Source organism: Helianthus annuus, chromosome 7 (genome assembly GCF_002127325.2).
Source record: "Helianthus annuus cultivar XRQ/B chromosome 7, HanXRQr2.0-SUNRISE, whole genome shotgun sequence".
Lineage (NCBI taxonomy): Eukaryota > Viridiplantae > Streptophyta > Magnoliopsida > Asterales > Asteraceae > Helianthus > Helianthus annuus.
In genome coordinates this window covers 42,478,574-42,501,305 of record NC_035439.2, presented here as the reverse complement: position 1 = coordinate 42,501,305, position 22,732 = coordinate 42,478,574, and positions in this window count along the sequence as shown.

The window sequence follows — 22,732 nt, the reverse complement described above, 5'->3', positions numbered from 1 at the left end:
CAACAATTTTGGGAAAACCCCATGGGGGAAGGTGGCGGCCTAGCTTTTATTTTATAAAAAAAATTCAAATTCTTTTATAAAATATAAGTCTTGATTAATTTTATAACTTTTATAAAATTATAACATCATATGTTATAAGACCTATACAACTTTTATTATGTTACTTAACCCATTAAATAACAAAATAAAATATTCTCTCAAAGTAAATTATCCATATAATTCATTGGTTTGTCAAGTGCAATTATTTAGAAAACCAATTTCTAAATATTGTAAGTGTTAATATTTATTTGTTTGATCATATCACAAATAAATATTTAAGTGTTTGTCTAGCTTGTATTTGGGTATGACTCGACTTGGATCATAACGTACTAGCCACATCAATTTAATATGTGTCTTGGGCATACAGAGTCCAACAATCTCCCACTTGCACAAGATACATAGAAGATTGATGCAAGTAGTAAAGACCACCTAACTATGGTTTACTACCCATAATACGTATGACTATATGTCCCATTCAATCACATCATCCCCTTCAAGTCCCTTACTTGAACATGATATAGGTGAATCTATCATTTATCCTTTCGTTACAGATGTCATGTTAAATCCAGAGACATAGAGTGATCACTCTCTGTTGATTTAACTTTAGCAGGCCTTAGACATCTTGCTCTCAACGAATAAGAGGAACAAATCCCATCTTGACTACATACGTCTCTCACAATCACCTTGTACCACACCTGAGCTTAGCCTTATGTACTGTCATATTACTTACAGCGAAGAAATAAGTCAAGGCATAATATTTGGTGAATATCAAGACCCAATATGTATCTCAGGTCAGAGGATACTATGATATTCTCCTTTACTCAAATTTACTTATGATCAATCACAAATGATTCCATGCAGTAATATTCGAGAGCGAGTCAGTCCAATATTTGTATCCCACAAATATCTATGAACTTTGGCAGCAACACCTTGCTCTATATTCATACCTAATGAATATCCACTAATCCAAGTTCATAATAGTCTTACATTCATATTTGTTCCCACAAGTATGATCGACTACGGACATTTAGAATAAGCAACTTATTCACAGATTTAAACATGCTAAAATGGAACATAACTCGACATACCATAAAGTGTTATAAAACAATTGTTCCAATATCCAAATATAAAATAGATCAAATCCAATCACTAGAATATCGAAGTCCTTAGGCACAAGTATGATCCTTCTTGCTTTGCCCTTTCAAGGAGCTTCGTGAATGGATCCGCAATATATTGACCAGTGTGAACTTTGCGAATACATATCTTTCCCTTTTTCAACTTCATCCCTTATGTAGTTGAAACTCCGCTCAATGTGCCTAGTCCTTTGATGTGCACGAGGTTCCTTGATTTGAGCAATCGCACCATCGTTATCACAAAGATCTCTAGGGGTCCTGAATGGTAGGGACTACCCCTAGATCGGCAATAATTCAAGTGGCAAATCCACATGAATCATCTCGGTCAATGAAGCGGCGATGTATTCTGATTCTATAGTGGACAACGCTACCCTGATTGTGATCTCGATCAGTTTGGAAACTCGTATCCATGTAACCCTTTACAACGAATTCCGAAACTCGCATCCCTGTAACCCTTTACAACGAGTTCTTTTCACCAGATCCATATATTAGAAATATATCCTTAGTCCTTCTAAGGTATTTCAATATATATATATTTTAACAGTCACCCAATGACCGTTACTCGCTGGTATCTTCTCGTCATGCTTAATGCGCATAACATGTCCAGTCTAGTGCATATCATTACATACATAATGAATCCTATAACTGACGCATATGGGATTCCTTTCATTCTTTCTTGCTCATCCTTTGAGCTTGGACATTGAAACGCTTTCAATATTGTCCCCTTTTGAACAGGTACCAAACCTTTTCATAAAGTTCTATATCTTGAACCTTTTCAAGATTTTGTCAATGTATGCACTTTGGTTTAAACCTATCAAGCGCCTTGATCTATCCCTATAGATCTTTATTCCCAAAATATATGCGACTTCACCAAGATCCTTAATGGAAGAACAACTTCCAAGCTAGGTTTTTACACCTTCCATGGTTGGAACGTCATTTCCAAATAGTAGAATGTCATCGACATACAATACTAAGAAAGTGATGATGCTCCCACTAGCCTTCTTATGCACACAAGCTTCATCGCCGTTCTTGATGAATCCATATTCCCTAATCTCTTCATCATAACGGTGATTCCAACTTCTAGATGCTTGTTTCAATCTATAGATTGATTTCTTTAACTTGCATACTTTGTTAGGATGTTTTGGATCGACAAAACCTTCAGGCTTAACCATATATAGACATCTTCCTCAAGATATCTATTAAGGAAATCCGTTTTGACATCCATTTGCCAAATCTCATAATCATATTATACAAGTATGGCAAATAATATCCTTATTGACTTCAGCATCGCCATAGGCGAGAAGGTCTCATCATATTCAACCCCTTGAGTTTGATTGAAACCTTTTGCTACAAGTCTTGCTTTATAAGTATCCAAGTTACCATGCATATCAATTTTTCTTCCTGAAAACCCACTTACTTCCAACTACTTTGGAGTTAAGAGGTGCTACAACCAATTCCCATACTTGGTTGTCATACATGGACTGCATCTTTACGTTCATGGCTTCAAGCCATTTGTCATAATCGGATTTTGACATTGCATCATGGTATGTGGTAGGTTCACCCGAATCTATCACGTAGCATTCATCCATGAAAAATCCATATCTTTCAGGTGGACTACTAATTCTACCAGATCTGCGAACGTTTTTGTGTGTATTGATCAACCGCTTGATCGTTTTTCAACAACCTCTTGTTGAGTGCTAGTATCAACCAAACGTGTATCGGCTTGTGGTTCTTGATCCTCATCAAGTTTCACTGTTCTACTAATTCCTTCCACAAGGAACTTAGCTTCCAAGAACTCAGCCTTTCGAGCAAGAAATACCTTTCGCTCTGTTGGATCGTAGAAATAATATCCTATACCATCTTTAGGATATCCTACAAAGATACACTTAGTGGATCGTACTTCTAATTTGTTTGGGGTGTATTGCTTCACATAAGCTTCACAACCCATACCTTCAAATATGATTATGATGGAACCCTTCCATGCCATATTTCAAAAGGTGTCTTATCCACTTTCTTGGTTTGGGCCATACTTAATATACGAGCCACGGAGAGCAAAGCGTAACCCTAAAATGATAGAGATAATGCGCTCCTAGCCATCATGGATCGAACTATATCCAAATAGAGTTCGATTCCTCCTCTATCGAAACGATGAACTTTGATTGAATTGATTTTGTACCTTACTCTTTGAAGGCTTTGAACATTTCAAAACTTCAACTTTGTGTCTCAGCAAGTACACATAACCATAACTACTATAGTTGCCGGTAAAAGTAATGAAGTATCTTTCACCATTCGTAGTCATTGGCTTAACAGGATCACATACATCCGAATGTATGATACCTAATAAATCTTTTACCCTTTCCTACTAAGGGATTACTTGGTCATTTTACTTTATAAACAAGATTCGCATGTATCAAATGAACCAATTTCATTTGTTTCCGAAAGACAATTCTTTCGAAGTTTTGATATGCGATTCTGTTTATATGACCAAGGCGATAATGCCAAAGATAGGTCTCACTCAAATCCATTTTGAGTTTCTTGGTGATTGCTTGGTACATCGAACTATCAAATGATGTATTATTATGAACCAATTCATAAATACCATTTGAAAGCATAGCTTTAAAGTAAAACATGTCATTCATCAATATAAATGTCATTGTTTACAAACTTTAATCAAAACATATTGTCTCAAAAGGGAAACTTAAATAATGTTCCTAGTCAAACTAGGAGCATTCAAAACATTTTTAAAACTATTTCCAAACCATTTGAAATTTTAAAAACATAGTCTCCTTTCTTGTAATGCTTATTTCTTTTAAACTCTTGCAACGGATTGCAAATATGAGTTCCACATCCGGTATCTAATACCCATGTGTTAGAAGAAATAACATTAAGTTCAATATGTATCATTAAGATTGTACCTGAGGTTTGCCTAGCATCCCTCTTAGTTTTCAACTCTTTGAGATAGGTTGGACAATCCCTATTTAAATGTCCGATCTCCCCATACTCAAGGCATGGATTGTTCATGGCAACCTTTGCCTTCTTTCGGTTTCGGTGGTTTCGCTTTAGTCTTTCTTTTCTTTTTCCCTTTGAATTTCACGTTTTCATTTGCAACATTTGCTTTGGTGTCGGGGTGATGCCCTTTCTTGTTGCCACCCTCATTGATCGTTAGAATGGATAAAGCCATTTTACCCATATTGAGCCTTTCTAGGCGATCAATGTGGCTTTTCATCTTAAAGACATAAGATAAGATCGATTGGGTTTCCTCCATTCGACATGCATGAAGCGCTCGAACTGTTTCGATGCGTTCTACCCTTAGGAACATTTCCTATAACTTGGGTAATCATGTCGTATGCTCATGATGTTCAAAATCCTTTTGAATCTCGAGAATCATAATTCCTAACATGAGGCAAGAGGCTTGTATAGTATCCTCGATATACTTAATCCAATCGTTATAGGCATCCTTATCTTCCATAAGATGTTCATCGGGATTAGGATCATTTTCAGTGATAGGTTACGGACGGTTTGGGTAATATTGTTAGCGGCCATCTACAAAATTTAACAAGGTTCAAATTTTAGTATTTTCGATATTTTTGTATTTTAATCATTAATACCCTTTTTATGTCTCATGGACAATTAATAATTAAAATCTAGAACCCAACGTTACATTTAAATATTGGTTAGGTGACCTTTATCCCTCTATTTAAATTAACAAGGTAGTCAACGTTTGACAATTGCAACTCTTTGCAACTTCTAGCCATATGGGATCGGTTAAACATCTTTATGTTTAGTTGGCATGTTTAATCCCATCAACACCTTTGTTCCCCATGCTTCGGTGACCCTAAGTTCATGGTTTCCAAATCAAGTCGTCCAACTTACACACACATGTGAGTTTATACACATAAGTGGTTAGGTGACCTTTATCCCACAAACATGTTAAACCCACCTCGAATATACAAGTTCCCTCAAATGTGGTTAGGTGACCTTTATCCCACAAAAGAGTTCCCAAGTGATTTGAGTGTTGAATAAAAGGATGGTGTTTGACTTGTTTTATAAAAGGGATTTTGAGTTTTCAAAATTCTAGTTTTAGAAAACTTTATGTACCATACATTTGCATGCATTCAAATCCTTGGTACTTTTGTGAAAACAAAATTTTCAAGGTTCTTTTAATAAAACCCATTTTATTATAAAATCATTAATTTATAATAACCTTTTATTAACCATTTTTAATGATCTTTTAAAGAACCATTTTTAAGCTTGTTGTTGATTATTAGTTTGCTAAACATGTATATCCAAATATCATTAAAACAAAATAAACAACCACACAAGCACAACACATATCAATAGGTGTATAACCGTAGCCAACTATTTTGACCACACTTGTTAGCCGAAACAAGTGTGTCAAAAGGTCCTTCCTAAAGGGTGAATATAGACACAAAAAATGTGTCGTTGAACTCCCACTTGATCCCGCATCCAAATGCTTCAAGTCTCCTTTTTGTGTTGTGATTTCTTCACTTTCTTTGGGCTTCCAAATGTCTTTTATATTCAGCTCCAAACTCCTTTGGACTTCAAAAAATGTGTTTTGGTTATCGGGCAAAAATCCCGTTAAGAACTATGAAGTCCTTTAGGCCCGAAATTAGCCAAAACCAAAACCGCATTTTTGTGTGCATCTTCTTTTACAAAAAAAAATATCCTAATACATTTTTTCTAGTAAAATGAAATGCACCTAATCTATTTATTTTACATGCCAAATGAAAATAAATAAATTACATATTTTTACAAATGGAAGAACAAAGATAATTATTATTACAACCCATTGAAATAATTAAATACAAATCACAAACATAAATATTCAACATATTCAAACACAAGGTCATGGCTAGGTTATGAACACCAAAAACATATATCCACATATATAAAATTCAAGAAGCAAAAATGGTTTCCTTTTTTACAACCAACTTTTCGGTCAAGAATGAAAAAAACCGAAAAGTGGGTTTTTGTCCAAACAAACAATCATCCAATTGACATAATTTTTCAAGATACTTTTATGCATGTATGAAAATAATCTTGAAAAACAAAAGGATAACCATATATAAAATTTCGGCCATAGGGTTTAACCAAACCCTAAACCCGAAAATTTCATATCCTATGAAGCATGCACTCATATAAGCGGCTCTAGATGCCATTGTTGGGTTTTTCACATGTTTATCAAAGTTATTTTATCCTTATAAAATAAAAACGCAGCGGAAAATATTATTTAAAACATGTTACTTACTTGATATAAAAGCCATTTTATATGTAAAACCCAATAACCGGATCCATATATGACATGCACGCTATCAAAATTAAAACACAGCCATAGGGTGTTTAGTATACTACCTTCCAAGGAGTAAAGGTTATGAAGATGATGATGCTTCTTGAACGGTTGCCTTCAAGTGTAGAAGACCTCAAGCTTGTATACCCCAAGCCTTCCAACAAACACCTTGTGTTTAGCTAGGATTTCTACACTTATGAACTCACTAAGATTTCCATCTAAATCAACCACCATGGCCGAAAATATGAAGGAAAGTTATGGAGTTCTTGCACTTGATTTACCAACTAGAAAAACCCTTCTTGATCAACCACACCTTGGCCGATTTTAAGAGAGTAATTTTTCAAGTCTTACACTTGAAAATTATCTCCTCAAATGGCACTCCTTTGGCCAAAAATTGTAGAGCATTTTCTAGAGATTTTTCCAAGTTCATCTCTTCCATTTTTGTCCTCTAAAATGGTTATAAAAGATGAGAGAGAATTGCCACCACCATTGCCCAATCATGTGCCTTCTAACAATGCAAAATGCATGTAAGCTCATTGGACCAAAATGGTCTTGGAAAGACCACCCAATCAAGATGCATCAATCCATGCAATTTGCATGCAATGTGATTGGCCAAAACATTTAGGGAAGAGCACCCAATCAACACACATGCAAATGCATGAAATCTCATTGGACCAACAATTTTGGGAAAACCCCATGGGGGAAGGTGGCGGCCTAGCTTTTATTTTATAAAAAAAATTCAAATTCTTTTATAAAATATAAGTCTTGATTAATTTTATAACTTTTATAAAATTATAACATCATATGTTATAAGACCTATACAACTTTTATTATGTTACTTAACCCATTAAATAACAAAATAAAATATTCTCTCAAAGTAAATTATCCATATAATTCATTGGTTTGTCAAGTGCAATTATTTAGAAAACCAATTTCTAAATATTGTAAGTGTTAATATTTATTTGTTTGATCATATCACAAATAAATATTTAAGTGTTTGTCTAGCTTGTATTTGGGTATGACTCGACTTGGATCATAACGTACTAGCCACATCAATTTAATATGTGTCTTGGGCATACAGAGTCCAACATTTTTTTGGTTAAAACCCACAAGAATCTGATCTAAGCTCTAAGTTGGAACCTTTGTTTCATACCTGAGCTATTTTGATCTAGATTAGCATTCGGGGACCCTCCGTAAGTGTTCTTTCGTTCTTTTATTCGCTTTTCGAGTCCGAAAGTCAACGTTTTGTTGACTTTCTGCATTGACCAGCCTATGGTCAACACGAAGTTCATGGAACTTCATAACGTGAGCGTGATCACGATGGTTATAGTCCGTAGTGACTATACATACTAATTACCACGTTATCTAGGCTCAGTGACGAGTCGTAGTTTCGGCCAAAATGTGCATTCTTGCATATTTTGTAACCAAACTACTCGTGAGCATCAAAGCCATTTGCTTTGATGCCAAACCTGTTTTCTAAACTTAGTTAAGCATGTTCTAACATGCTTAGCTCGTCACTTTTAGTATAGTGCGTATATAGGGTCGTAAGGTAAGCGATCTAAACCATCGCTTATACTTTCGAACCCGACCCATTTGGTCGATCATTAGGATCCGACCAAACACATTAGTTGACCATAGCTATAACCTCCCGAGGTTATGCCTTGTGGTCACGATGTTAGGCGTTCCAGACGCGTTCTACGCGAACGACGCGTAAGGTAGCATAAGCTACCTAAACGGGTCGTAATGGGTCGCAAGCACTTAGGTTAGGTTTCATTTTAGTATGTAGGCTTTGTTAAACCATATTACACGAGTCTCCATACTCGTTTGGTTTACGAACCCGCATACTATCCGATCCTCCGATTTAGGTCCGGTATATTAACATAGCTACCTATTAGGTGCCGTTTGATATTCCGTGATCTCTAGCATTGTTTGGTTATCATACAAGAACTTCTAAGCAATCTCAGGTGAGTACATTGAACCCCTCTTTTACTGTTTTCCAAACTGTTTTGGGGTGAAGCATGTGTACCTATCTGTTATTTTCATGATTTCAAAGTATAATTGATTATGCATGTTAGTATTTATCTTTTGACAAACTAAATGACTATCTATGGTTTAAACACTGATTTCTCAAAGATTACAAAAGTAATTGTTGGAATAGTACTTATTTTGTTCACCAGACCGATTGGTAGTATGATATAGCGCTATAGGACTAGACACCCCATTCCTGTTGTCATGGAATGTCTGAAACCAATTTGTTTCTCCATCCAAATAGGGATTTCCTTTGTGGTATCCTTATAGTCTCAAAGGTGTAGTTTGATGCACTAGGTCTGAATGAATTCTTAAATCGCACCTTTAAAGTATATTTTGATATACTCCCAAAAAGTATAGTTTGATATACTCTCATGTGTGGTATTGTATAGAACCAACCGATGCATTTTATCAACAAACCAAAACATATTTTTAATATGTTATTTACAAATCCAAAGTATACTATTAATATGCTACTATAAGGTTATTCGTTTAACCTTACATTATTTTACAAAGCATAACTTTTGATTTATTCAAACACCTTGTTTTGTACAATTTTTACTTGTGGTTTAAGAAATCTCATTTCACTTACCATACATAACTTTTGTTTATACATTACATGGTTTACATTTAACTTGAGTTATACAATAACCTTGGACTATTGGTTTAAACATGAACATTCTATATTGGTGGTTTGGTTTGCGTAAGTGACTTAAGTAACGAGGCGTGTGTAATATGATACAAGCATGGTGGATACGCCGCTGGTACTTCCTATATATAAGTGTTTGTATAGTATTACATATCGTAGCGTTATTTGAATCATTTCAATTTAGGTCATATAACATTTTATACGAATAACACACCTTTCACAAGACAATGATTTACAAACGACTTATCTTATACAAACTCATTTTACATGGTTATCCATTTAACCACACAGTGTTCTCTTATCTTTACATATCATCTGATTTTACCATTTTTCAAATGATTTACAAGACAAAGCAAATTACAAGGTTCATGACTGACTGTTATTAAACGTTTTCTTTAAACTCAAGTCATGAATCCCATTTTCACAAAACCTATGTATCTCACAGGCATTTTTATGCTGACGTACCTATTTTTACACATGTTTCAGGTGCCGTCTTGAGATGATTGTTGATATATGCTACATTTATGATGGACTCGTGCCTTAGCAACTTTAAAACTTGGAAGATCATAGTTGTACTTATTTGATTGTATTAGAACAATGAGTCCATCTAATCAATAAAACAATATTTCAATTTCCATGTGTTATGAAACAATGATTCTGTTACAACACTCCCCGACGTTTCCGCCACGTTTTGTTGTTCCACGTGGCCGGGGTGTGACAGATAGGAGGGTTGTAGAACTGCGTCACTAGGTATAAGTTATAGTGACCGGATGTGCCTAAAACGTACTCTAAAAACAAAATTCAGCACTTTAAATAAAAATTCAGCATTTAGCCAACTTATAAAGTGCCAAAACATGAGAAAAACATTGCTAGACACTTTCCAAAGTGTCGGGAATAAGTTGTGTCACTAAAAATAATATTAACGACACTTTAAAGCTTTGTTAAGTACTTTAACGGATCACTATCCAACCGAACAACCGGACTATACCCGGAACATAAAAATATTGCCATCAACACTGTTTTTCTTTTTCTGAGCTAGTTAGGGTCCCCGAATACCCTAACACCCGCTATAATGCATAACATACTAGTAAATGGTTTAACCTCCTAATTATCTAACCAATACTTACCTCTTAGTTGGAAACCAACCATAAGACCCCCCCCCCCCCAACCGAATTCGGTCACCATATGGTGACACATTGTCCTTTGCATGATTATTTTAATCATGGATATTTAATATCTAGCAAGCATAGTAACCCTTGGGTAATTAAGATGAGGTTTGTCTATAAGTAACCACCATAACCCATCATTCTTTCACAACACACATCAAAACACCACACTACTCTCTCCTCTCTTGCTCACTTTCGGCCGAAACCCCAAGCACCACCACCATCTTTTTCGATTCCATTCAAGCCATTCCATACATTTACAAGGGTTAAGGATTGCGTATAAGGAACCTCAGTGCACTCGGATTGCGAAGAACCTCGCTACATTGCTTTTATCCACTCGATTTCCGACTAGTTTCTTCCCTAGCCTCGAGCTAGTAGTAAGTGACTCTAAACGCCTTCTTGATCTATTCTAAAGTGGTTAAAATGAACTTTGTCGGTTAAAAATCATGAACATACAAGATGACATACTAAAAGTTTGCAAAGATGATAAACATGTTGGATAAAAGCTATAGAGTTGTGTAAAACTTGCAAGACTTGTTTTGTTGTGATTATTTAGTGTTGATCTATGTTAGTAGTAGCTCGGATCATTATCTAACCCGGCTAAGTCATGTCCATGAAACATGACCTAGAGTATGTTTAAGTGTAAAAGGGGTTAAATGATGAACACTACTACACATCAAACATGAACTTGTGCAAAAACAATTTTTCTTATGAAATAGACTTGTAAACTAGTAGATCTACGGATCTACAAGTGGTATTTTCAAAGGACCAGGCGTCAAAAGAAATCATATTTTCTAAACCGGGTTTTACATGAACAAGAGTGATTTTTGTAAACACACAAGTGTGTAGACACTTGTGTAACACAAAGTTTTGACAAAAGAACTATTTTCGTAAATGTTGACAAGAAGTTGTAAAGATGTAACTTCTTTAAGAAAACGAGACTTTCAAGAAACCGGATTGATTTATACAAAGATCCACTAAAAGTAATGGAAAGTTACTACATATTTTGGATAAACCACAAGTTCATGTATTTTTGCGATTTATACCTGTTTTGACTAGTTTGATGGTTTGAATATTGTTTATTGTTGATTGAGAAAATTGTTGATTTGAATTTTAAAAGAAGATGATACGCTTGAAAGCGTGGCCACCTCCAGTTACAGGGGAATCTCTGGCGAAATTTTTCAAAAAATCTAACACTTGGAAATATTTTTATCACAAGTGTTATAAATATATTTTTAACTTGTTTTCAAAAATATAGATTTCGCCACAATTTTATTTACAACATTTTTAAGTGTCGGAGGTGGGATTTTCACAAAATAAAACATGATAAATATATATATATATATATATATAGTATATATATTTCATAACAACACTTGTGAAATTTTTATGATTACTTTGTGAACTATACAAATATTATTTTTAGGGTAAAAATAATGTTACCGAATGTTAATGATTCCAAAATAATTTGAACGCCTTCACCATAAATAATTAAGTTACAACGGTATAATTGTTACCACCCGATCTTTATCCGTAACTTACGTATTTTCAGAAAATACTCATAAATGTGTATTTTGTCAAGAAGTATTATTTTGGGAAAAATTATAAAAATTAAAATATAATATTTTTGGGAAAATATTTATATTTTGGAAGTAAAGCATTTTTGATTAATGAAATAAAATATATTTTTAAGTGAGACTTAATAATATATTTCGAAGATTCACAAACGCACATGTATTAAAGCCCCCATCCTTGGGAAGGAACGTATTTACCAAATAATTACTAAGTGTAATTACGAAATAGTTGTCTAACTATTTCCCAAAGACATTAAACCTTAAGCTAAGGCACGGCCGTCCGTCTAATAAAATTTAGTACGTGTAGGTCGTCGCACAGCAGATTGATCTGGAGATTTTCTTGATAGAGACGCACCACTGTGAGTTCATGTCCCCCTTTTTCTCTTCACTGTTTTTAGTTTTCTAAACTGCGGGGGTGAAATACATGTTACTATGATTACGAATACTTTATACATGGTATGGTTAGCGTAAGGAGGGTTACTACTTAGATCATGTGAGTGGGTAGGCGCAACTTGAGGCCATTAATCCTCATTGTAGGGCCGAGGGACAGTAGCGGTAGATCTATCTGGGTGTAGCGAGCCCAGCCCCAGGCCCAGCATAACGGACCTCGGGGTGACTTTGTGCCCAACTCCAAATCCGCTAGGTTTGAGTCTTCCTACTTGCACTTCACACATATCAATGGCCTTGCAAACCATTGGTGATCTCTTTTTCCTTATTTGCTACATACCAGGATTTTTATACTTATAAAGGTTTTATTACTCACTTACACATGAACTCGCTCAACATTATTGTTGATTTTTCCAACTTACACATGAAATTTCTCGTGCTAGATAAATGCGCTGAGTGAGCGATCTTGTCGAGAGTTCTTGGTTTTCACGCCTGATCTCGACTGGACCACTCGGTTGTGTTACGCGAGTATTTTCGAAAACATGTGTATTGTGTTGGCCTTAGGAAAGGCTAAGTAATATTCTAGCCTTAGGAAAGGCTCTTCGCGTGAAATTGTAATTGTAATATGCGGTGTTCACGCGAAGTTGTAGTTTTAGCGGATTCGAACGAGAGTATACCGATTCGTAAGGTAACGAATAGTCCGGAACTTGATCATAAGCTAAACATACCATATATAACCTAAACATAGCTTATAAATAAGCTTTGATAGGTTCGGTGTGCGAAAACATGCTTATATGATCTTACAGGGACTAAAAGTGTCAAAAATGGCATAAGTTTGCATTTTCGCGCATATCTTACGTTCTGGACACATCTGGACATCCAAAATTTTTGTAAACACTAAAATATTTTTATTTTAGTGATCGGCATGCAAAAAAAATTCCATTCGTCGCTTAATTTGGTTCGTTTTCGCATCCGTTTGAGTTCCGTCGTAATTAATCGAACAACGCGGTCGTACGACCAAACGAACCGACATCCGAGATGTTTTCGAGCATGTTTTGAGTCCCCTATACTTTAACTTCATTTTAGAGCCTTAAAATGAGGCTAACGTGCAGGGACCATTTCTGCCAAACTTTGAAAGTTCAGCCTACACCGTCGCGTAGCGCGACGACCATAAGGCTTTATGGTCGCGCTACACGACCATCACATCTGGGCAGAAACATTGTTTTCAGCATCAGTTTGATAATTCAGGGACCTTTCTTGCAATTCCTTTGTGTGGTGACCAAGTTAGCACCTCTCCAAGCAAAGTATAGCTGTCAATTACACTTGTATGGCCAGATTTCTTTGGTTAATGGCTAATCAAAACACTTGTGATGATCCTATTAACTCACCACAACTATAAATAGCCATCCTAACTCCTTCATTCCTTGCTCATTCTCATTCTCTCCTCTCTACATCTGCTTGGGAGCTCTCCTAAGCTGAATTGGGACTTTGTCTTCTTTTTTAAAAAGATAGCAAAGACCCTAAGTGAGATTCTTTCATTCTTTTATGGCTTTTTCCTTATGTAATGCAGAAAGTCAAACGTTTGGCCAACAGTTTGACTTTCGGTTTTGACCATCAATTGGTCAAGTCAAAGTTCAATTGAACTTTGAAACGTGATTGTAATCACGATAGTTATAATCCTTCGTGATTATAGCCGCTGGTTACCACGTTAACTAGTTGTAGTGTCGAGTCAAAGTTTCGGTCAAAATGCGTTTTAACACGCATTTTGCAACGGAACTACTTTAGGGTATCAAAACACTTTGTTTTGATACCAAATCAGTAGGTTAGACATGTTTTGACATGTTTAACTCGACACTATTAGATTAGTGCTTGTTTAGGGTCGTAAGGTAAGCGGTCTAAACAACCGCTTAGCCTTTCGAACCCGACCCATTTGGTCGATCTTTAGGATCCGACCAAGCTTAGTTAGTGATCATAGTTGCATAGGGAATAACCACTGAGGTTATACCTTATGATCACATAGGATTGGTTAGTCGTATGCTAGTTAGCTTGTATGCCCATAGGAAATGACCAAAATGCCCTTTTGAAGCTAAAATCCATATTTTGATTATGTGAACATATTTTTGACATATAATCTGAATTAGTAACATGTTTAGGGATAATTGGGCATGTAAGACTTGACATAGCACATAGTTAACCATCCGAACATAAGTTTTACGCAAACGACGCATTATAGTGGCTTATACTACCATAATGGGTCAAAACGGGTCAAAAGCACTTAGGTAAACTTCCAAATCAGAATGTTAAGTCTATTAAATCATGCCATATGAGTTGCAATACTCATTTGATTTATAGAACTTCATTCTATCCTATCTTCCGATTTAGGATCCGATTGTTTAACATAGTGATCCATACTAGGTGCCACTTGATTCCTTGATTTCCCGAGCTTTGTTAGGACACTTAATCAAGGATACTTGCAATCTCAAGTGAGTACATAGTCCCTTCTTTTACTGTTTTCAATTGTTTTGGGGTGAAACATATATGCCTATCTGTTATTTTCCTGATTTTAAACTATATGATTACACATGCTTAATACATATTCTTTTGACAAATTAAACAATTACCTATGGTTTAAACACTGATTTTCCAAAACTTAATAAACAAATTGTTGGATTGTACCATTTTATACATTCACCCAGCCGATTGGTAGTATGATATAGCGCTATAGGAATAGACACCCCATTCCTGTTGTATGGAATGTCAGAAACCAAATTTTAACCAAATAGAAATTGCCTTTGTGGTGTTTCTATAGTCTCCAAAGTGTAGTTTGATACACTAAGGCATGATTGAATACCAAATCACACTCTTTTTGTATTTGTTGATATACTACAAAAGTACAGTTTGATGTGCTCTCAAATGTGATCTACCAAAGTATATTTTGATATACTAAGTACAAAATCCAACATATGTTTTAACATACTACTTTGTTATTTCCCAAAGCATAGTTTGATATGCTACTGTTTACCAAAGTATAGTTTGATATACTACCCACTTTGTTATTTCATAAACTAAAGTATAATTTGATATACTACCAAAGCATAACTGATATGCTATTTTTAAACCAAAGCATATTTGATATGCTATTTTCAAACCGAAGTATAATTTGATATACTACCAATACTTTTATCCTTAAACTAAAGTATACTTGAGATATACTACCAAATCAAATATTTTAATTACTAAACTATTTCAAAACTAAAGTATACTTTGTTATACTATTTATACAAACTTTCCAAAACCAAAGTATATTTTGTATATACTATAAACCCTTTTACAAAACGACACGTTTTTAGAAACAAAACTTTTTACATTGGATTCATGGCTATTTTGAAAACATAAAACCTTTTCCTCCTTTATCCAAAGCCATGAATCTAATTCATAAAATCCTATGTTACTCACAGGCATTTTTATGCTGACGTACCTATTTTCATATATGTTTCAGGTACTGCTTTGTGATGATTGTTGATGCATGCTACACATAGGATGGACTTGTGCCTTAGCGACTTTAAAACTGAGAAACAATTATTTGAATTTATCTGAATTGTACCAAAACATTGAGTTCAATAATTTTAAAAAAAAAAACAAAACTATTTGATCCATGGTTGTGAAACAATGATTCTGTTACAACACTCCCCGACGTTTCCGCCACGATTTGTTGTTTTACGTGGTCGGGGTGTGATATATACTGATTCCGCCTTTATATATGATGATGAACTGTCTCGGCTGACTTTTCGGGTCAAAACAACGGTCCAACAAGTGGTATCAGAGCTCAGGACGAGGAGTTCATACTACTACAGCTTATATCTGCAGAAATCTCTCTTTTCTACTCACTTTCTCTCATACTTTTTCGGTTTACAGTGGTTCCTACGGTTGAAATTGTCTGAAAATTGAGGATAACGTGTAAAACTTACTAGTAACAAACCCTAGGAAGTTTCAGACTAAAACTCAGATTAAAAATGGATAAAATTGGGTAAAATCAGAGGTTCGCCTTTTCGAACATCGAGAGGTTCGCTTTTTGGACAACAATCGTTTAGGTTCGCTCAAAATTCTTAACAGGTTCGCTCGTAATCACCTGTTTGGTTCGCTTTTTCAGACAATTTCACTAGTAGATTCGCTCGAACAGACACATACCGGTCCGCTCGAACATACGTATTCTGGTTCGCTCATCTGTTCAGGAGACAGGTTCACTCATCCAGTCCGCTTATTCGGACAGTTTCTGGTTCGCTCGAACGAACATTACCTGGATCGCTCGAAAGTACAATATCTGGTCCGCTCGAACTAACTTTGACTGGTCCGCTTATCTGATCAATACAGATTGCTTATCTGTCTATTACACAAAAAGATCCGCTTTTGTGTTCTGTTTCTCAAATATTTCGAAAAAATTTTCTAAGTGTCGGTTGATTTTGCAGGAACAATCAAAATAGATGATATTTTCATGAATCCGTTCAGCGATATGTACGCATTCACGGGAAGTTCAGGAAACAATGATACGTCGTCGAGCAATACGAACGAGAATCAACCGAAAGAGAAAAAGAAAGAAGCTTGGGAGTCCGAGAGTGCATTCGGAACATTCAACAAACCTCCGAAGCTAATGGCAATCGAGGAGTACAGCCGTTGGTCAAGAAAAATTGAAGACTGGTTGATGGCATTTGCATATGCAAGTTGGAAAAGCCTGAAAAATGGGTATACACTTGGAGACAAAACTGGAGAAACTTTATCATCAGCTGAAGAAATTGAATATTTTGTAGCCGAACAGAAGTGTGTAGCCTTGTTGTTCCAATCAGTTCGGGAGGATATTATTTCTTTAATAGACTATTCAAATGCGAAAGATTTGTGGCAAAAGCTTGAAAAGAAGTGTTTAGGAAGTTCGGAAATAGTGAAAAACAAACGAAAGCTTCTTAGAAAAGAATTTGATCTTTTTGGATGTCTAAAGAATGAATCGGTTTGTAAAATGATAGAAAGGTTCGGTCATCTGAAGCTGGAATTAGCAAGACATGAGATCAAGTTTTCTGATGAAGAACTAGTTGACAAACTGTTCGATTCATTACCAGATGAGGTTAATTGGAGATATTATGCGCTTATGTTGAAGAACACTATTGCTCCTGAAAAATTGACTCCAGATTTGGTGATTGAGAGACTTGAAAGTCACGAGCTGGAACTGAAGAAAACTTACAAAGTCAATCACTCTTCTTCTCAGCAAAATTTGGATCTTTATTATCCAAAAAGCATGATGCCAAAAGCAACTTCTCCAAAGACTGCATTTTCAGCTGAGAATGTATTTTCAGCAAGCAAAGAAAGTCAAAGCAGTCCAAGCAGCGGAAGTCACAGTGGTTATCACAGTGGATCTTCATCTTCTGCAAATCGTTCTGATGCGAAGTTTTCTTGCACATCGCGATAGATCTGAAGAACGCACAGAATTTTGATGAGGAGTCGGCTAAGCAGCAGATGGTCTTTTTGGCATCTGTGCTAGAGTCTTATGAAGGGTTGGTGGCTGGTAAGATCGGGAACACAAATCTGACGAAAGAAGATTACGATCAGATAGACCCCGAAGAAATGGAGCTAATCGACATTCGTTGGGCGATGGCGAGTGCTGTTCGACGTGCTCAGCGTTTCATGGAAATTACTGGGAGGAAGACGATTGGTGGTCCGTCTACAAAGCTAGGGTTCGATAAGTCGAAGGTGACGTCCTTTAAGTGTAATCAGAAGGGTCACTTCAAGCGGGAATGCAGGAATGCATATGCTCATGAGTCAGAGAATCCGTTTCGAGATGATTATTACAAAAAGGCAATCTACCATCAGAATAAATCCGAGCCGCCTAGATTGAAGCAGTCTGAAGATAACAGAGACAAATCAAGGGCTCTGGCTGTGATTTACGATGATGAGGGGTACGATTGGAGTAAGGAAGTTTTACCGGAAGAAGACGTTGTCGGTTATGCTTTCATGGCAAAGAATGAACCCATTCCGTGGAAAGATAATCGAACAGAAGAACAGAAGTATAACTATAGGAAAGTGATTGCCCAAAACAAAATCATTAGAATTTCTAGTATATTTCTGGAAGCAAGAAGAGCGAAAAGATGGGATCCGGACAGAGAATGCTACCTTGATCCGTATGGCAACATTGCAATTAATGACAAGACACTTGATATAGAGGCCATCATCAAGGAGTATGAAGAAGAGGTGAGTATTGGCCACACAAATGGTGGGGAACGCCAACCAAGAAAATGATTGAAGAAGAGAAAGAGAAAGAGAGAAAGGAAAAAGAGGAGAAAGAGAAGATAGAAAAAGAAGAAATCGAGAAATCAAAGAAGGTTGATACGGGCATCATCGATACTACGCAAGAGTTAACAGAAGAGAACCTGGGAAAAATGGCTGACAAAGTGCTAGCTGCGAAAGCACTTGAGGTAGACTCTAATTCTGTGACTGAGTCTAAGGGCCAAGTCAGTCCAAGTGCGTCAACAAATGCGTCAGGTAAAAAGATCGATGGAAATGCTGACTGCAAAAATTGCACCAAAGAATGCAATTTTTGTAGCACTGTCACGTACCTCAACAGTGAGAAAATTAAAAATCTGACTGCGAAGGTTAGAAGTGTTGAGGATCAGATACTTGGTCGTGACAAAACTGTGAAAGCTTCAACTGAACGAATCAGAGAATTAACTGGTCAAATTGAAAAAGATAAAATTGATCATGAAAAAGTTAAAAATGAAAATGAAAAGTTAATTCTTGAAAACCGTAAGATTTCTGAAAAATTTGAAAAACTCAAAAGCACTGTTAAAGAAAGTGATGATCGAAATGGTAAAATGTTTAAAGAAAACGAACATCTGAGAGCTGTGGTAAGAGTAAAAGAAGAATCAATTAATAAACAACTGGATGAAATCGCTAAATTGAAACTTAAAGTTCAAGAAGCTGAAATTGAGAACGAGCGAATTCAGTTGAAACTTAACAGTTATAGCTCCGCAAGCTTTGTGTTGCAGAACATTGTTCCTAAACCTATAGGGAAAAACAAAGCTGGCGAAGATGTGTTTTCTGACGGTACCGGTGTAGGGTTTCACAAAGTTCCACCGCCAATTTTGCAGAATTACACTAAAAAGGAATCTGGGTTGGTTGAACTTGAGGAGGGGAGTGAAGTGCAACTTCCTGAGAACATTGATGTCATGTTCACGTCTTCCAATGACGATAGTGTCCAGAATGATGTGGTAAAAAGTGTGGTTGACAAAGTGCTAAAACCGGATTGTGACACTTCTGAGGAGGATGGGTGTTTTCTGGACAAATACATTCCGAAACAACAGTCCAAAAACAACTTAAATGAAGAATCATACCTTGTCATGTACAAGATGATGGGTTCGGATAAGTTGTTTTCGGATTCGGAGTTTCCGATAGAGAATGTAAACATGAGCAAATTGACAAATGTTTTCAAACTTGTTGAAGTCGAGTTGTCAGCAGTGAATAATCTGAGTCGAAAGAAAGATAGGGCTTATAACAAGAAATCTGTTAATCCACCACGTTTTTACAACAACAACAGAAACAACTGGTCGGGTGGTTATCAGGGGGGTAAACAGTATCAGAAAAGAAATGTTCCAAACAAGGGGTTTGTCGAGAAGAAAAAGTTTGTGAACAGTTCGAATTCACTTGCTGATGAAGAAAAAGAAATTTTTTAGAAATCTAATAAAGAGTTCTTTGAGAAGAGAGCTTCACAGGCTCAGTCTAAAGGCACGAGTCGAGTAGCTGATGTTGGTGCACTAAATGTCTGCTGACTACGTCTTATCAAGTCTTATGTCTAGATAGGTTAAACGGGTGCTTAAACGAGATTAAATTAGAGTTAGTATAAGTTGAAATAGTCCTGGCCGTTTGAAAGCAAGCCTGGCCGTTTGAATGTTGTCTGGCCGTTTGAAGGTGCTTGTTCGTTTGAAGCATGTCCGTTTGAACATGTTCAAACGGACAGCCTGGGTCTATATATAGGTGTTCAGTTCAAACGGTCAACAGTAGAGAGAGAATAGATGTTTGTGTGTGTGAGTCGAGGTTCTGTCGGATTTCTGTAAAAATCTCTGTAAAAGCTCACAATCAGTAATAGAAAGAAGAATTAAAAGGAAAAGCTGTTTTTGACTCGGTTTACTCTGTTTCCGCCTTTGTAAACTGAGATGAACTACTTCTACTGACATTTAAGGTCATCGGAACGGTCCTACAAGTGGTATCAGAGCTCAGGACGAGGAGTTCATACCAAATACAGCTTGAAATCGCCGGATTATCTCACTTCTACCTTTCTTTTATGATTTTGAATAGTTGACACGGTTAAAATGGCTTGAAACGTTCACATATCAAACGAAATTCACTTTTAACTAATCCTTGACAATTTGGAACTAAAATTTGATCTAAAACTAATAGAAATCGTCGTGTCCGTTTGAAATTGTACGAGAAAAAGTAACGTCATCCGTTTGAAATGACACAGTTCGTTTGAAAGAGGTCCTATCGTTTGAACATTCGTTTGAAACTGACGTTCCGTTTGAAACTAATGGACTCCGTTTGAACTTATCGTTTGAAAGAGGTGTATTTCAAACGATCAGGACAGCTTCCGTTTGAAATTGTATCGTTTGAAACCATTTCGTTTGAGGCCATACCGTTTGAATGGGTTTCGTTTGAAACTAGGGTTATCTCAAACGATTTCATTTGAAAATCAGTTCGTTTGAAAGTGATCGTTTGAATATCTTTCGTTTGAAATTATCATTCAGTTTGAAAAGTATAAACTGATCATTTGTTTGAGTGTTTGCAGGAAATTCGAAGTGTTTTTAGAAGGTGCAAATATCAAGACATTAAAATTTGTGAATTTTGAACGAAAATTTTTTAATCAAGTCACTTAACAAAGAAAGTGAGATCAAAATGTTTGATGAGAAGGAAAATGCTAATCTTGAAAGTTTAAATAACTGGACTATAGAATCATGGAATGAGATGAGATATGATAAGGATGTTTATGTAAAAAGATACGAAAATTTCTTGTGTATGAAGAATGAATCAATGGAGAGTTTGAAAGAAAGGTTTTGGGAATTAATCATCAAGTTAGAAAAACATAAGATATATTACTCAAATGATTAAAGAAAGCTAAAATTTGTTGATGCGTTACCTTTGGAATGGAATAAATTTGTAAATAATGAACTGAAACGGGATTCTTGGTTATTACGTACTGATTTAAAAAGTCTGTTCAACACAGTTACAAATCAAAGTGGTTATGATTATCGAAGAAAAAGGGAATTATTGGATGAAATAAAAGAAGAATCAAAAAATATTGATTTGAATGTAATCATTGAAATAAGAAAACGAATTGATATATTGATTTGAATGTAATCATTGAAATAAGAAAACGAATTGATGTGTGTCTTGCAGCAAAAAATAATATGAGATACGATATTAAGAGGGGTTGTTATATTGATAAAAGTTCGAATCCTCTTGATTTTGTTAAAATTTTTTGTGCAGGAACATACATGATGGAAACAAAGAAAGAAGCTGAAGGTGGTAAAATGAATGAAAATTGCTTGAAATGCGAAAAATCAGAAGCAGACAGTGTGAAATTCTTGAAGGATGTGGAGAGTTTGACATTGGAAAACAAAACTCTGAAGATCGAGAAGAAGGCTGATGAAGATCAGATTTTGAGTTTGCGTCTGAACTGCGAAAAATTGAGATCTGATAATGACAATTTTTTAAACATTGTTGAGAGTTTAACATCAGAAAACAATATTTTGAAAGAAAAAGAAAAAGATTTTGAAAGAAAAAGAAAATCTTCAGAAGATGAAGATTTCTGGATAAAATTGGAAAACAAAAATCTGAAAGGAAATGAAACAAGATTTCAAGAACAGTTAAAGAGTTTGGAAAATGAAAAATCTGTTCTTGAAAATCTTAAAATTGAAAATGAAAATTCTATCAAGTCTCATCTTGAAAGAATATCTCAGCTTGAAAACGAAGCTGAGAATTCAAGAATCAAGATTGATGAACTTGAAAAGAAATTGAGAGGTTTTGTGATTACATCAGATAGTTTGAATTTTCCATGTCCAAAACCGATCAATTCTGTTCCAATAAGTGACAATGTCATAAATTTTGACAAAGTCAAAATTGAAGATTGTGATGAAATATCTGATGATGAAAAAGAAAAAGAAAAGAAAAGAAAAATATTTTTAGATTTACAAGAAAAATTTAAAAATACTGTTTTGCAATCTACTAAAATAGGTGAATGCTCAAAGCAAAAACCTGTTAAGAAGAATGTAGAACAGAAACAAAAAGATAAAAATTTGAAAAATCTTAAAAAAGAAAATAAAAGATCATCAGATAAGTCACTCAATCATTTTAAAAAATCACAAAAATTTAAAAATGAAAACTTACAAAATGTTGGTAATAAGTGGTGCAGGTCT